This window comes from Thalassophryne amazonica, chromosome 8 (assembly GCF_902500255.1).
Source record: "Thalassophryne amazonica chromosome 8, fThaAma1.1, whole genome shotgun sequence".
Classification (NCBI taxonomy): Eukaryota; Metazoa; Chordata; class Actinopteri; order Batrachoidiformes; family Batrachoididae; genus Thalassophryne; species Thalassophryne amazonica.
This window is the reverse complement of record NC_047110.1, coordinates 44675481-44691062: the sequence shown is the minus strand read 5'-3', so window position 1 is coordinate 44691062 and position 15582 is coordinate 44675481.

Below are 15582 nucleotides of genomic sequence, written 5' to 3'. Positions count from 1 at the left end.
AACACAGGGAGAACATGCAAACTCCACACAGAAAGGCCACAGGAGGGAATCAAACCCATGACCTTCTTACTGTGAGGCGACAGTGCTAACCACTAATCCACCGTGTTGCCATACTTCACTGTCCGTACTTCACAAGATGTGTTTACATTGCGCCCTAAACCCCGACCTCTTCCATAAGTCACGGACCGCCAGACGGCACGAGAGTCACAACTGCAAAACAACAAATTGTACGTAAGACAATAGGGTCTTAATAATTAATGAAACAACTGCATATTATAAAGAACACAATGATCATACGGCCGAGGGTATTTTAGCACTGCGTTATATTTTATAGTCTCTGTTTGATCCTGTTGGATCGAGGGACCTCATAAAAGCCAAACTGAAGAGAAACACTTTGTTCTTGAACTGAAGTGTTCAATGATGGTGACTTCAACACCACTGATGTTTGGTGTGTTGTTTTATGTACATCTGCTCTGGTTGACTTGATGACTAAGGTGTTGTCATTTAGCTTTTTGATGGGTCCAATAAAGCAGGTCCACAATGCCATCTGTATATCCAGGCTAAACCAGCCTATAAGTCATGGTCCTGTGCAAGAAAAAGTCTCTGTTTAGTGCTGATTGTATCCTTTAAAATTAACAGCACCCCCCTCCCCCGCATCCCAATTATGGTTGACTGGCACCTGGATGACGCTTTGCACATTTCTTTCTTGCGTCATCTTCTTTTATGTCTCACGGCCTCCTTCAGGTTGCACTCCACACCTCACAAGATCCCAGTGTTGGCTCTGAACTGTGATTGCGGTGTTGGGATCCAGCCTCTATGGGTTTATAATAGACATGAAGGAGACAATTAGGTAACTTCAAAGAATCTTGTGTGTGTGCAGGTGTGAGGGCTATCCCACACCGACACATGCCGTGACACATGCACGTGAACGCTGAAGGCAGCTTGTGGTCACACGTCCTGTAGCACCTTTGAAGGTCTACACAGTTCTCTGCTGCTCTTTACCTCTTGTGATGCACAGATGGTGCATCCACTGCTGATTAGCATCCAAATCACTTGAATTCAGGACTGTGTCGTTGTACATAAAAGTCTGTATCAGAAATAAAAAGGTGTTTTTGCCCACCACAATTGCAGTAATTGCTCTCATTATGTAGTTATACAAAATAACTTAATTACAGTTTGTTTGCACATGAGGTGAATTTGCCTTTACACTGTCATGGGTTATCAAAAGTCAATTGGAGGAAAAAAATGTCATTTGTAATCCATTACAGCACAGAAACACAAGTTTTATAATATAGAGCCAAATGAGATGTTTACTCTTGGCTGAAATAAGCCGTTGTATTGTACATCCCGTGCATCAGGATAAACAAAAAGTGTCCACTAAGACGTGTTGTCATCACAGTGACTCATCCACATTGTTCTTAAGCTCTAATTAGACATTAAAAATGAGTGCATGCCTTGCAGGTGGTATCATTTTATTGCTACATTAGCAACAGCCACATGCTTCAGGTTCTTGTTTCCATCTATTTGATCATTTTTGCTGCATTTAAAGGGGTCATATTTTACACCTTTTCAAATTTTGGTATTGGTAACTAGGATATTTAAGGGTGCCGGGAAAAATAATTCATGAAGACAGATGCATGCTTGAAATACCCTGTTCTCATATGCACCTGTGGGTTTGCTCTTGAGCTCCTGCGACATCTACTAGTAAGTCCCTTCGGCTACTCCCTTGTTTTGCACTCGAGGTCACCACAGCAAATCTGAGTTGGATCTGCATTTTTAATTGGCACAAGTTTTATGCCGGATGCCCTTCCTGACGCAACTGCACATTATATGGAGAAATGTGGCAGGGGTGGGATTTGAACTGGGAACCTTCTGCACCAAAACCAAGTGAACTAACCACTTGTCCACCCCCCCCCCCCCCCCCCCACACAGGTTCCTGCTCCATATGTGAGGAAGAATTCTCCTTTTTAATACTTGTAAATATATTTGCATTTTTTGACAAGCAACTGAAGAGCTCAGAAGCCATTAGTATTGTCCACAAACACATGATAATGTCTGTCACCACAAACTATTTACCAGCTAGACATCTATCAAAATGACTAGAGGACTACAAAATACCAGCCAAAAAAAAAAAAAGAATATCCTATATTAAAAATTGATTTAAAAAAATAGAAAAAGTATAACAAGAAGCTAACCAATATAATGAGAACTTGTAAAAAGGAATTCAATAAAAATAACACAAAAGGATTAGAAATTTCTAATAAATGGAAACAGTAACAACATTCCTCAGTATTTTATAGAAAATTGAAACAATATTAGAAATGTGAATGAATAGGCAATGAATTCAATGAATTCTTTATACAGCAGGTAAAATAAGTATTTAGTCACCATTTTTCTCAGTAAATATATTTCTAAAGGTGCTATTGACAAGAAATTTTCACCAGATGTCGGTAACAACCAAGTAATCCACACATACAAAGAAATGAAAACAAATAAGTACAGAAATTAAGTTATGTGTAATCATGTGAAATGACACAGGACAAAGTATTGAACACGTGAATAAAGGGAGGCACAAAAAGGCATGGAAAGCCAAGACACCAGCTGAAAAGTACAGTGCATCCGGAAAGTATTCACAGTGCTTTACTTTTTCCAAATTTTGTTACAGCTTTATTCCAAAATGGAGTAAAATCATTTTTCCCTCAAAATTCTACTCACAACATCCCATAATGACAACATGAAAAAAGTTTTGCCTTTAATTTTTGCAAATTTATTAAAAATAAAAAAACTAAGAAATCACTTGTACATAAGTATTCACACCCTTTGCTCAATACTTTGTTGATGCACCTTTGACAGCAATTGTAGCTACATGTCTTCTTGAATATGATGCCACAACCTTGGTGCACCTACACTCAACAAAAATATAAACACAACACATTTGGTTTTGCTCCCATTTTGTATGAGATGGACTCAAAGATCTAAAACTTTTTCCACATACACAATATCACCATTTCCCTCAAATATTGTTCACAAACCAGTCTAAATCTGTGATAGTGAGCACTTCTCCTTTGCTGAGATAATCCATCCCACCTCACAGGTGTGCCATACCAAGATGCTGATTAGACACCATGATTAATGCACAGGTGTGCCTTAGACTGTCCACAATAAAAGGCCACTCTGAAAGGTGCAGTTTTGTTTTATTGGGGGGGGATACCAGTCAGTATCTGGTGTGACCACCATTTGCCTCATGCAGTGCAACACATCTCCTTCGCATAGAGTTGATCAGGTTGTCAATTGTGGCCTGTGGAATGTTGGTCCACTCCTCTTCAATGGCTGTGCGAAGTTGCTGGATATTGGCAGGAACTGGTACACGCTGTCGTATACGCCGGTCCAGAGCATCCCAAACATGCTCAATGGGTGACATGTCCGGTGAGTATGCCGGCCATGCAAGAACTGGGACATTTTCAGCTTCCAAGAATTGTGTACAGATCCTTGCAACATGGGGCCGTGCATTATCCTGCTGCAACATGAGGTGATGTTCTTGGATGTATGGCACAACAATGGGCCTCAGGATCTCGTCACGGTATCTCTGTGCATTCAAAATGCCATCAATAAAATGCACCTGTGTTCTTCGTCCATAACAGACGCCTGCCCATACCATAACCCCACCGCCACCATGGGCCACTCGATCCACAACACTGACATCAGAAAACCGCTCACCCACACGACGCCACACACACTGTCTGCCATCTGCCCTGAACAGTGTGAACCGGGATTCATCCATGAAGAGAACACCTCTCCAACGTGCCAAACGCCAGCGAATGTGAGCATTTGCCCACTCAAGTCGGTTACGACGACGAACTGGAGTCTGGTCGAGATCCCGATGAGGACGACGAGCATGCAGATGAGCTTCCCTGAGACGGTTTCTGACAGTTTGTGCAGAAATTCTTTGGTTATTGTTAAGGATTTTATATATATATATATATATGTTATCACTGTTAAACATTTGTACCTTCGTCTTCTTTCTTATGAAAACGGTGTTGTGCTGTTTGCACTTCACCCTGAGAATGTATGTGTTATTCAACCTTGTTTTAGCTTTGTCTTCTTTCTCATGAGAACGGTGTTGTGCTGTTTTGCACCTGTCTTAACCAAGCCTGAGAATTCAATTTTGTTTTAGCACTCTGGGGTCAATCTGAGCTGGGAATGAAGGGCTGGATGTACTTATTATTATAATATAACTTTGTTTTCGCAGCCTCTAACGACTGGGAGTAAGAGAACGTTTTGACTGTTGTGATGTGGTGCTTAGTGTGAAGGAGTGTGAAGGACAGGACACTTCAGGCAGATGCAGAACAGCTGATAACTGCAACAGACGAACGAGATGTGCTGACCTGTGTAAAAGAAAGTGTCCTTCCTTACAGCTGCACTTATTGACGTATGCGTTTATGTTACGGGAAGAAACTTGTCTTGCGTCATCACCCCCACCCTTAGGACAAGTTTTTTGTTTATGTGATGAGGGCGTCTCTTAATAAAAAGAGCGGAAAAGCAGGCCAGACTTTAGTGTAGCCTTGGTGTACAGCCTGGCCGCACTCCGCGCGTAAAATTTGACTTTCTGTCTCACTGGTGTTTCTTGACTCTGTTTGTCTTGTTAAAGGTTTTAAAAATGTTTGGAGGAGAAAATACCCAACATTGACTGGGGGCTCGTCCGGGAGCTCAACAATACCGGAGGTGTCCAGCGGAGGTCGTCAAGTCCAGACGTAAATCCTTGGCCAAGGTCCGATCGATTGATCGTGTCTGCCATTGTCGACCACCGTTGGCATCGTCTGGTTGACGAGATTTTCCCGAAGAAGACAGACAGGAAGTCGAGTCAGTGAGTAGAATTTCTTTGTAAATAGTACTGAGTGAGTGGTGATCAGATCACATAAACAGTTAAATTCCGCAAGCGATGATACAGAATCGTCTGTTAATGCAAAGCAGTTAAACTCTGTAAGGAGGGTGCGGACTCCTCTGTTTATATACGCGTACCGGTAGGGGATAAAAGTGATCACATAAAACAGTTAAACTCCGTAAGCGATGATACAGAATCGTCTGTTAATGAAACACAGTTAAACTCTGTAAGGAGGGCGGACTCCTCTACGGTTGCGAGGGACGCAAGTAGTTAAATTCCGGAAGGAGGATACGGACTCCTCTGTTTTAATACGTAAAGGAAATCCCGGGTAGAAATACGTGCACTGTAAAAAAGCAGTTAAATCTGGCAGGGACGGCGGAGTCCCCTAATGCAGGACATTAGTTAAATTTCACGGGAGGGCGAGCTCCCCTGGCATAAGAATACGCGTACGATTATTAAAAGTGTTTCTATGTGTAAATAGTGTTTTGTGTAAGTGTAAATAACTGTGTGAAAGTGTAATACTTTGGACAACGTTAGTGACAACCATGCGTGTGGAAGCAGAGGCAAGTGATTCCGCTTCCTACGGGGAGGTGAAAGGAATCAACCACACGACGGCAAATTAATTGTCACGTCCAAAGAAAGTGTGAAAACTTCAGATTTAGAACACCCTAGGTGTGCCCCCGTCTGAAGTCCAAATTATAACAAGGGATAATAAAAATGGGGGGTAAGACGTCTATAAATAAGGAAAATTTATCAACTGACGACTGGAAATTTATGGAAGCAAGAAGAATCCAAAAACAACAAAAAATTGGAGACCTGGATTAATAAACATGACTTTGACGGACGACTGAACCTGATCAGTATACAGAAGCTAAAGAAGGAGTTAGAACAGCAACATAAAGGTGATGAGAAAAAGATGCAGAAAGTAGGGGCAGATTTAGTGGCATTTTGGGAGGAAGAAGCAGAGAACAGACAGAAGGGAGCAGAGAAGCGACGATTAGAGAAAGCAAGGAAAAACAAAGCTGTAGGTAAGGCAGAAGAAGATGTGATAATTCAGCACAGAGAACCAGAACAGCCTCAACAATCACCGCTGGCTGGATCGTCGGTGACAACAACACCTTTATCTCCTCTACCAGAGGATGACGATGTACCGCCACCACAGTATGATTTGGCAGTAAAACCTAAGGTAAAAAGTGAAAAACCAGAAAAACCACAAACACGCAGTCAAGCGAAAGTGCCCACAGCCCCTCCCATGGTGGAACACAGTGACCAGGGAGGTGCCTATTCTATGATAGAAGTACCAAATCCTCGTGCAGGAACAGCAGGACAGCGATCAACCATGCTCGTATATCGAACATGGAATGCTGATAATATCAAAGCAGCAGTCGACATGATACCATCGCCACATGTCGATATCGAGGGATTTATGCAGGATATAGAAAACATTAGAAGTTCTTACCACCTTAGTGGACCTGAAGTCCAACAGGTGTGGATGAAAGCATGTGGCCCTAAAATGGAGTCAGATACGCGGAGACTGGAATCCTGCAGACCAGGATGGCGTACCGTTGCCACATGATGATCCAGTCTTGAAAACAAGAGTGGAAGCTATGATTACACATGCAAAAGGTGTGTTAGGACCAAAGATAAATTATACTGAAATTACCAGGACAACTCAGAAAGAAGGAGAGCCATGGACAGAGTTTAGATGCAGATTTGAGAGTGTATTTAGAGTCCATAGTGGCATATTGCCAGGAACACCAGTGTATGAAAACAAATTGAAAAATGTTTCACCTGTGAAGCTGACAATGACCGATTTGATTCATGATGGCAACTCAACAGCTGTCATAACGGTAACAGGTGCCACTGAAGATGTTTTAAAATTGAGATTCACAGGTATGCCATTACATGTGTCACTTTGTAAACCATATTTGACAGAATGGCAAGAATTGGGACTGACAGTCATAACAGCTTTGTCAGCCACTGATTGGAGCAGAGTTGGACCACGAACGGAGTTCAGTCCATCAACTAAATTGTATAAAGTGCCAGTTAATGTCTCATTGGTGCTGACAGCTGGAACACACATTAATGTGTCCACTTCACAATCCTGAGTGTTTCAGTTGAGTCCTGAAGAGGATGATCTTCTCTCTTCTGTACCATCAGGATTGTGGACAACAGGTCCTTCAGACGTAGGACTGATAAAAAATGCACAACCTGTAGTTATAAGACCAAAAAACAGAATACAGACCATGTGTAAGACAGTATCCATTGAAACCTGATGCAATTGAAGGAATCAGGCCGGTAATAGAGAATTTATTAACAGCAGGAGTAATAGTGCCATGTCCAGATTCACCATGTAACACACCCATATTTCCTGTAAAAAAAGGCTCCGCCCTCAGTGGGATGGAGATAGATTCAAGATCTGCAGGCAGTAAATGCTGCTGTGATTAAAAGAGCACCATGTGTACCAGATCCGCACACACTGTTAAGCTCATTGAGATTAAATTCTAGTTGTTTTTCTGTAATAGATATCAGTAATGCATTTTTTTTTTTCTGTACCAGTACACCCAGATAGTCAATTCTGGTTTGCTTTTACCTTTAAAGGACAACGATATACATTTACCAGATTACCGCAGGGTTACGCAGAGAGTCCAACTATTTATTCTCAAGTCATGTCAGCATGTTTAGCCAATTTCGTTCCACCGGCAGATAGCCAACTATTAGTGTATGTTGATGACATTCTGATTGCCTCTGACACATGAGAAAACTGCATAACTGACACAGTAGCATTATTATGTTTCTTATTTGATAATGGCCACAAAGTGAGTAAAAACAAAGTTCAGTTGTGTAGGGATAAAGTAAAATATTTAGGACATGAATTATCAGCCACAGGGCGTACTATCCTGTCTGACAGGAAGGAAGCAATTTTGCACGCTCCAAAACCACAAACCAAAAAGCAGATGATGTCATTTCTTGGACTGACTAATTACTGCAGGGCATGGATTCCCTGCTATGCAGAATTGACTAGTCCACTTTCTGATTTGATGTACAAGGATGATATTTCAATGTCAACCGTGTTGGAATGGAACAAAGAAGCTGAGGAAGCTTTTGTAAAAGTAAAACAAACATTAGTGTCATCCACAGTTTTGGCACTACCAGATTATAGTAAACCATTCATTCAAACAGCTGATTGTAAGAATGAGTCCATGACTAGTGTTTTGGTTCAAGTGTATGGCTCAAAATTAAGGCCAGTTGCCTACTACTCATCTAAATTGGATGCAGTGGCAAGTGCTCTACCACCATGTGTACAGGCTGTTGTTGCAGCCTTTATGGCTGTTCAAAGTAGCAGTAATGTTGTTCTATTCCATCAGTTGACACTGGAAGTTCCACATGCAGTTTCTGCACTTCTGTTGCAGACAAAAATGAGCCTTTTGTCCCCAGCAAGACATCTTTCGTGCATGTCCTTGCTATTATCACAACCACACCTTACGGTAGAGCGATGTACGACATTGAATCCATCCACATTGATACCCTTACCTGAGGATGGTGAGCCGCACAATTGTCTTGATGTAGCTACGGTCTGTACGAAAGCACGCCCAGACCTCCAGGACACACCCATCCCAAACAGTACAATTGTGTATGTGGATGGTTCTTCCACTGACAAAGCTTATGGACAAACACAATCTGGATATGCTGTTGTCACAAATCCAGAAGTATTGGATTCTGCTTCATTGCCATCGTCATTTTCAGCACAAGCAGCTGAATTAGTTGCTTTAACTGCAGCTTGCTATCTGTTTAAAGGTACGGCTGTATACAGACAGCCAGTACGCTTTCAGCACAGTGCATGTGTTTGCAAAACTGTGGGAGGAGCGTGGAATGGTGACATCATCTGGAAAGCCAGTGACTCATGCCACTCTCCTAACTGCCCTACTGCAAGCTGTGAAGTTGCCTCAACAAATTGCTATATGCAAATGTGCGGCTCACACCAAAGGCTCTGACAGTGTTTCAAAAGGAAATGACGTTGCTGACAAAACCGCAAAGGCGGCAACAGCTCTTTCTATTTTTCTCCTATATGACACCCCTCCGGATATGACCACAAAAGAAACCCATATTGCCAAAAAATATGTTTAAATGGGCAGCTATTATGAGCCATGGCGTGACGCATGTCTCATCAGGGGGTATGATATCGCAATTGCAATCTATTTTTTGTCTTTATGGGTTCGATGCATATGCAAAACAGCATTGTAGAGCATGCATGACATGTGCAAAACACAACTCACAAGGCAATTTGAGACCCCAAAGAGGCAAATTTCCAACACCACAATATCCCTTTCAAGTGATTCATATGGATTATATACAGCTGAGTAAACATGAAGGGAAGGAATTTTGTTTAGTCATAATTGATGCCTTCTCAAAATGGGTAGAATTGTTCCCTACAAAACATGCAGGTGCACTTACAGTGGCTAAGGCATTGTGCAAAGACATCATTCCATGATTTGGAATACCAGAAACAGTCTATTCAGATAATGGAGCGCATTTTGTTAATACAATAGTGCAATACGTAGGAGAAGCGCTACAGGTCAATCTCAAAAATCATTGTGCTTATCAACCACACAGTGCCGGATTAGTGGAAAGGACAAAGGGCACATAAAAGGGCGCAATAAAAATAAGATTAAGGAAATGTATAGAAGAGACAAAACAAACCTGGATTGAATGTTGGACCTAGTAAAATTGTATATGAGAATAACACCAACACCATCAGGGTTAACACCATTTGAGATACTTTATGGACGACCATATCGTCTACCAATTTTGACATGGATACTAAAACAGCAGATGAGGAACAAACATTAGCAAATTTTATGAAAAAGACATTAACACAGAAAGAGATAACTTAAACACATTTACTGCCGAATAATTTTGATCTTCCACAGGACGGCCTTCCAGTAGTCTAGCCAGGAGACTGGGTGTTCATCAGAGTCCAGTCCTCGTTGGGAAGGTCTATACCAAGTGCTGTTAACAACACCAACTGCAGTAAAGATAGCGGAGAGATCAACGTGGATACATCACTGTAAGATACAGCGTGTGTTGGCGGCCTCCACAGTGGAAGGGGAAGTCTGGCTACAAAGGGAGTCTATTTAATTAGCAATAGATTGTCTCAATGCCAGTGAAGCAGGGAGATCCTTGCACTATTAGGTGAGGTGGTTAACAACACTGTATCCTAGCAATCATGACTGAACTACAGCAGACCCCGGAGCGGCGTGCTCAGCGCCGCCGCTGCCGGACTGTTGGTAGGGCAGCCGGTTGCGTTGTGATCTTAGTGTGTTTCGTGCTCCTCGGATTCCTGGCCTGGTGGAATGGAATTACATTACTAATTGTTATGTTTGTTCACAGATACCTATATCCTCAACACACCCAGCTCTGACGGCTAAACCGTACCCTGCTAGGGTGACAGAATGTCTTATCATACGGATGCATAATCAAACTGTATTTCGGGGGCAGCAGTTCTCAGCAAATCTGATAAGATGTAACACCACTTGCCTCAGTGCAACCACTTATATGATAGGGATTTCAACAGAGGACGTACAAGCGTGCCCAAGTGCTGCTCCATTGACTAGACTGAAGGGAAATGCAAAAATATCATCACGTTAAATTGTCATCACAACGGCCATTCCCAATTTGCTTTTACGGGACAGGGAATAAAAATGTAGGTAAAATTAAGAAACGTCTGTGTACCCAAACGTATGTTTTATCAAATAATTTAAGCCTAACCAAAACATAATATGTGGATGGTACTTATCTTCATCACATTGGACGGGGATGTAATTATACAGGCTCCTGTCCATGGGGAACGGATGAATCATGTGCTTATGTTAGTAAGTTTTTGCTACCACCTATAAATGGTACTCCGGTGTATGATGACATCTATTGGCTTTATGGTTCCAGACTGTACATGAGTCTCCCACCAAATTGGGGTGGTGTGTGTGCACCTACCCAGGTGACTGACCATACATATGTGGGACCTCCACAGAGAAGAATGGCAGCACCAGACGGAGGAGATTGATATACCCAGATGTGTTACCACATGATCACATGTGGGGCTCGGATGTACTAAAGGACCAAAAAATTGTGGTCTGTAGGAGATAAAATAGCACATTCATTGTTCCCCTGGATAGGAGTGGGAAAAATTCATTAATGATTGAAACTCTGAATTATCGATTGGGTCTGTTCATGAATGTAACTAAAAAAATAGTAGCAGCTCAAAACACTGAAATAGATGCTTTACGTACCATGGTGATGCAAAATCGCATGGTTTTAGACTTGCTTACTGGTTCACAGGGAGGAGTTTGTGTTCTGCTGAACACAACATGCTGTACTTTCATCCCAGACTCCATTCATTCAGTGGATATGCAGGACGCATTGGAAGAGCTGAATAAACTTCGTGATGCAATGCATAAAGACACCCTAGCCGTGAACCGGTGGAATCCCTGGTCCTGGTTGACTTCAGGACCATGTTGGCAGTTACTATTGAAAATGGTGACACCAGTTATTATAGTCCTAATTCTGATTGGACTTTGCATGTGTTGTGTGATCCCTTATATCAAAACAATGGTTGGCAAAATGGTGTCAAATACATTTGTACAGTGTAATCTGGCCTTCCAACAAACTATGCCAAAATATCAAGCATTGAAACAGTCAGACCTTAGTGGAGAAAACTGTAATGACTGTACTGAGAATTATGATGATATTGAAAAGCTCACAACTCCAGTTCAAGCTTGAACTGTTGACGTGATGAGTTAACACACTCTTAGCCTATGAAGCTTTAGCTGAAAAAGTAATAAGACAAGTGGTGTAGTCGAATAATACAGAAAAAAACAGTTCATTTATACCAGTCGGTAGGAGTGATGTATGGTGGTGGTGTGGTGATAACAGAATCTTTGACAGACTGCCACGAAATGTGTCAGGTTATTGTGCATTAATATCATTATTGTTACCCATGACCCCTGAAGACGTTACGACATATGCAGCCTCTCTTATTCCTGAGGATTGGCAGAAAGGCATAGCCAGACATAGAGTAAAAAGAGATTGGAAAGGAGTAGGAAATCCAACATATATTGACGCAATAGGAGTCCCCAGAGGAGTGCCTGACGAGTATAAACTGGTTGATCAAATAGCAGCTGGATTCGAATCTTCCATCTGTTGGTGGTGTTCAATTAATAAAAACGTGGACAGAATAGATTAAGTTAATAAACTAACTAACTAAGCTGGGTGATGCCTACTGTATGTTTAACAGGTGATAAACAGGTGGGAAATGTTAAGGATTTTATATATATATATATATGTTATCACTGTTAAACATTTGTACCTTCGTCTTCTTTCTTATGAAAACGGTGTTGTGCTGTTTGCACTTCACCCTGAGAATGTATGTGTTATTCAACCTTGTTTTAGCTTTGTCTTCTTTCTCATGAGAACGGTGTTGTGCTGTTTTGCACCTGTCTTAACCAAGCCTGAGAATTCAATTTTGTTTTAGCACTCTGGGGTCAATCTGAGCTGGGAATGAAGGGCTGGATGTACTTATTATTATAATATAACTTTGTTTTCGCAGCCTCTAACGACTGGGAGTAAGAGAACGTTTTGACTGTTGTGATGTGGTGCTTAGTGTGAAGGAGTGTGAAGGACAGGACACTTCAGGCAGATGCAGAACAGCTGATAACTGCAACAGACGAACGAGATGTGCTGACCTGTGTAAAAGAAAGTGTCCTTCCTTACAGCTGCACTTATTGACGTATGCGTTTATGTTACGGGAAGAAACTTGTCTTGCGTCATCACCCCCACCCTTAGGACAAGTTTTTTGTTTATGTGATGAGGGCGTCTCTTAATAAAAAGAGCGGAAAAGCAGGCCAGACTTTAGTGTAGCCTTGGTGTACAGCCTGGCCGCACTCCGCGCGTAAAATTTGACTTTCTGTCTCACTGGTGTTTCTTGACTCTGTTTGTCTTGTTAAAGGTTTTAAAAATGTTTGGAGGAGAAAATACCCAACAGTTATGCAAACTGATTGTTTCAGCAGCTGTCCGAGTGGCTGGTCTCAGACGATCTTGGAGGTGAACATGCTGGATGTGGAGGTCCTGGGCTGGTGTGGTTACACGTGGTCTGCGGTTGTGAGGCTGGTTGGATGTACTGCCAAATTCTCTGAAACGCCTTTGGAGACGGCTTATGGAAGAGAAATGAACATTCAATACACGAGCAACAGCTCTGGTTGACATTCCTGCTGTCAGCATGCCAATTGCACGCTCCCTAAAATCTTGCGACATCTGTGGCATTGTGCTGTGTGATAAAACTGCGTCTTTCAGAGTGGCCTTTTATTGTGGGCAGTCTAAGGCACACCTGTGCACTAATCATGGTGTCTAATCAGCATCTTGATATGGCACACCTGTGAGGTGGGATGGATTATCTCAGCAAAGGAGAAGTGCTCACTATCACAGATTTAGACTGGTTTGTGAACAATATTTGAGGGAAATGGTGATATTGTGTATGTGGAAAAAGTTTTAGATCTTTTTCATCTCATACAAAATGGGAGCAAAACCAAAAGTGTTGCGTTTATATTTTTGTTGAGTGTATTTTTGTGCAGTTTTGTTCATTCCTCTTTGCAGCACCTCTCAAGCTCCATCAGGTTGGATGGGGAGCATTGGTGCATAGCCATTTTCAGATCTCTCCAGAGATGTTCAATTGTATTCAGGTCTGGGCTCTGGCTGGGCCACTCAAGGACATTCACAGAGTAGTACTGAAGTCACTCCTTTGATATCCTGGCTGTGTGTTTAGGGTCATTGTCCTGCTGAAAGATGAATCGTCGCCCCAGTCTGAAATCAAGAGCGCTCTGGAGCAGGTTTTCATCCAGGATGTCTCTGTACATTGCTGCATTCATCTTTCCCGCAATCTTGGCCAGAGAATTTTGTTTCTCGTGGTCTGAGAGTCCTTCAGGTGCCTTTTGGCAAACTCCTGGTCGGCTGCCATGTGCTTTTTACTAAGGAGTGGCTTCCGTCTGGCAACTCTACCATACAGGCCTGATCGATGGATTGCCGCAGTGATGGTTGTCTTTCGGTCTTTCTCTGTCCACAGAAGAATGCTGGAGCTCTGACAGAGTGATCATCAGGTTCTTGATCACCTCCCTGAATACGGCCCTGCTCCCCCAATCGCTCATCTTAGACAGGCAGATAGCTCTAGGAAGAGTCCTGATTGATCTGAACTTCTTACATTTATGGATGATGGAGGTCACTGTACTCATCGGGACCTTCAAAGCAGCAGAAATGTTTCTGTACCCTTCCTCAAATTTGTGCCTTGAGTCAATCCTGTCTCAGAGGTCTACAGACAGTTCCTTTGACTTCATGCTTGGTTTGTGCTCTGACATGTATTGTCAGCTGTGGGACCTTATATGTAGACGTGTGCTTTTTCAAATCATGTCCAGTCAACTGAATTTACCCCAGGTGGACTCCAATTAAGCTGTAGCAACTAGAGCCCTACGCGGGACTAATTTCACCTTCCCACTCCTGCCTGCCCCCACTGAATTTTGGACTGTTATCGTCCACACTCGCAACATGTGTGTTACACTCCCACCCGTTCCTGCAGTTCGTCTGTCTAGTCCCGCCCTCACCTGCGAAATGCTGGGAATGTATGCGTCTTCTCCCATTTTATCCCGTCTTGCGGGAGAAAACATGACATTTAGACTTCTTAATAAAGAGATTCATGTGGTTGTTTGTTTGGATTCCCTGGCCTGTATGTCTTGATGCACTGGTGAGGAATAGCGCTACTATTTGGTTGTTTTCAATTTCATGTGACAGTTCAGTTACTGCATGCACGCCCGCCCGCTCCCACCCACGGCGAAGTTCTGACCGCCCGTTTCCGGCAGATTTGTGTTGGGTCCCGCGATATCCTGCGGGACCCAATCCCACTGCAGCCCTCTAGTAGCAACATATCAAGGATGCTCAGTGGAAGCAGGATGCACCTGAGTTCAATTTTTAGCTTCATGGCAAAACCTGTGAATACTTATGTACATGTGATTTCTTAGTTAGTTTGTTTTGTTTTTTCACTTTTAATAAATTTGCAAAAATCTGAAAAAAAAAAAAACATTTTTCACCTTGTCATTATGGGGTATTAATATAATTTAGAGGAAAAAAAATATTTCATCCATTTTGTTATGAGGCTGAAACATAACAAAATGTTGTATTTGCATAATCAAATTAAATTAAAAATTTCGAATACTTTTGGAGGGAACAAATTATCGACACTTAATGTCATGGATATGGTGATGCTAGAACTTGAATGTTTGGGGTCTGGTGTCTGTTTTGGGTTCGCTAGGGGAAGGCCGCCTCCCTAGGAAGGTGTTCCAGGCATGTCCAGCTGGGAGGAGGAGCAGGGGAAGATCCAGGACGAGGTGGAAAGATTAGATCTCCACACTGGCTTGGGTACGCTTCGGGATTCCCCAGTCAGATATGGTTAATGTCACCCGGGAAAGGGAAATTTGGGGTCTCCTGCTGAAGCTGCTGCCCCCACGACCCGATCCGGATTAAGCAGTTGAAGATGAGTGAGTGATAACACTATTAAGTATAAACACACTTATTTCCAAAGTGGTCCTCATATAACATCAAATACAAGCTTAAAAACAATACAGACTAAAAAAAACACATAAACAACAATTACAAATGTAAGG